This window comes from Sinocyclocheilus anshuiensis, unplaced genomic scaffold (assembly GCF_001515605.1).
Source record: "Sinocyclocheilus anshuiensis isolate Anshui unplaced genomic scaffold, SAMN03320099.WGS_v1.1 scaffold195, whole genome shotgun sequence".
Classification (NCBI taxonomy): Eukaryota; Metazoa; Chordata; class Actinopteri; order Cypriniformes; family Cyprinidae; genus Sinocyclocheilus; species Sinocyclocheilus anshuiensis.
In genome coordinates this window covers 1,373,097-1,374,693 of record NW_015548236.1, presented here as the reverse complement: position 1 = coordinate 1,374,693, position 1,597 = coordinate 1,373,097, and the positions used below count along the sequence as shown (strand labels likewise).

The 1,597-nt window shown below is 37.8% G+C and overlaps 1 protein-coding gene across 1 annotated transcript in view; it reads left to right on the top strand.

The window, feature by feature from the left end:
- The window catches only part of LOC107654725 (sterile alpha motif domain-containing protein 12-like), a 123,399-nt gene that overhangs the window by 121,061 nt on the left and 741 nt on the right, over positions 1-1,597 (top strand). The window lies entirely within an intron of this gene.

Here is a 1,597-nt window from a genome sequence, read left to right as displayed (position 1 = left end):
TTTTTTTTTTTTTTTTTTTTGCCAAGTTGTACAATTCCTTGTGTGATCTACAGCATAAGCTTGGAGAAAATGTATTTAACATGTAAACAAAATGGACATTATAAATTAAATAGGTCCAAATTAATCAGAAAATAAAGAGCTTGTGAATCATAATCGAATCAGGAAATCTGTACAGAGACCTAGTCAAGACTGTTTTATTAATAAAGGTTACATGTCCAACAAAGAGCAGAGGAAACAACAGATGCCAAAACACTCCCATACTCCTTTTTTGTTTTGTTTTTAGCTAAGTGCTTTTAGCAAGCACAGAGGCCTTATGCAAGTTTAATGGTTTTAGCAGAGGACCGTTGGTGTTTATTGCGGTGTATTAACGTAAAGAGCAGATAGTCTTGTCAGCTTGCCCGCAGTCCGATCTCTTCTCAAGGAGCCAGCTTTCCTTTACACTGCCAGAGACAGATTGAGCGTGTATATTTGATGGACACTCAATGGAAAAAGTGACTAAATGTGGCGAGGGAGGTTGATCTGGTTGGCAGCTCTCAAGTTAACTTTGTTGTAAAATCTATAATTTGCTTCGGTAATGCATCGGTGATGAAAGGCTCCATGGCATATCATAGAGAATAGTCAGTGTTAGTGTAATTGGCATGCTCGCCTCGGGCACGCTGTCACTGCCTCACAGTGTAGAGCTGAAATATTAAAGCGACAAGAGAAAGTCGCTTTTACACAGGAACTGCACAGGCAGTTCATCAAAAGAGAGCTTTTAACCCTTCACAAGACCCACCAAAGCATTCTTCTCATACATACACACGCACATATGTGTACTCACAATGCAACCTAAATTGGTTTTCCATTGTAGAAAATAAATTGCAACAACCTCCAAACACTGAAATATGTAGTAATGAATGTTGATGTAGCCTTCTGACCCAAATCAGAGAGTCCATCCCCACGTCTTTACAATATTCTGGCCCGTAGATATGGTTCCAGTCGTGGGATGCTTACTTGCATTATATTATTGCAGTGAACTAATTACAGCACAGTATCTCTCTGGAACGAAGAGCCTGAAGCCGCACCAATCAAATTCTCTCTGTCTTGTCTTTGAGCACAGCAGTTGCTTAAACCAGGTGGCATCTGAGACTGAACCGCAGTCATAATCTTGCTCTGTTCAAATGAAATAACAGCAGTAGGTATGATGTGATCTGCATAATTGAAGCAATAGTGTATGAACTGAATGAAAATTCTGACATCATTCACCACATGCTCTCATGTCATTCCAAATCTGTATGTTTTTCTTTTGTGGAACAAAAAAAGTGATTTTTTAAAAGAAAATTACTGTGTATTCTTTTAATTATAATGATTTGGGTGGCTTGTTTTTCACTGAAAATCATCTTCCCTATATTTTTTGGTGCATTCATGAGAGAAATAGTGATGTCTTATTTATTGTTGAAAAATTCTTTGAGTTGGATTGTTTCAGTGAGTCAGATAGTCTGATTCCCAAAACTGGTCTGAATGATTCATCCAATCTGGTTTTCAAGTTCAACTCACTGACTCAATGATCTAATCACAGTGGTTAAAGGGTTAGTTCACCCAAAAATGAAAATTAGCT